The sequence below is a fragment of the Solanum pennellii genome, chromosome 6 (assembly GCF_001406875.1).
Source record: "Solanum pennellii chromosome 6, SPENNV200".
Classification (NCBI taxonomy): Eukaryota; Viridiplantae; Streptophyta; class Magnoliopsida; order Solanales; family Solanaceae; genus Solanum; species Solanum pennellii.
This window is the reverse complement of record NC_028642.1, coordinates 4,438,743-4,439,085: the sequence shown is the minus strand read 5'-3', so window position 1 is coordinate 4,439,085 and position 343 is coordinate 4,438,743.

The window sequence follows — 343 nt, the reverse complement described above, 5'->3', positions numbered from 1 at the left end:
TATGTTTGTAACGTGACCTTCCAAAATTGTGACTTTAAAGGGAGCCTTGGTGCAAAACTGAGGGTGTGTTTGGTATGGAGGAAAATGTTTTCCATGGAAAATGTTTTTCTAGAAAATGTTTTTTCAGGAAAACAGGTAGATTTTGGACTTATTTTCTCATGTTTGGTTGGTGAGTAGAAAATATTTTCCGAAAATAATTTTTAGTGTTTGATTTATGAATGAAAAATATTTTTGAGAGACATCTTTTATTTTTACTAGAGTAAAAAATAATTATGAAATTGAAAATATTTTTTAAAATAAAAATTATTATTTTTTTGGCGTGGTGGTGGGGGTGGGGGGAAGG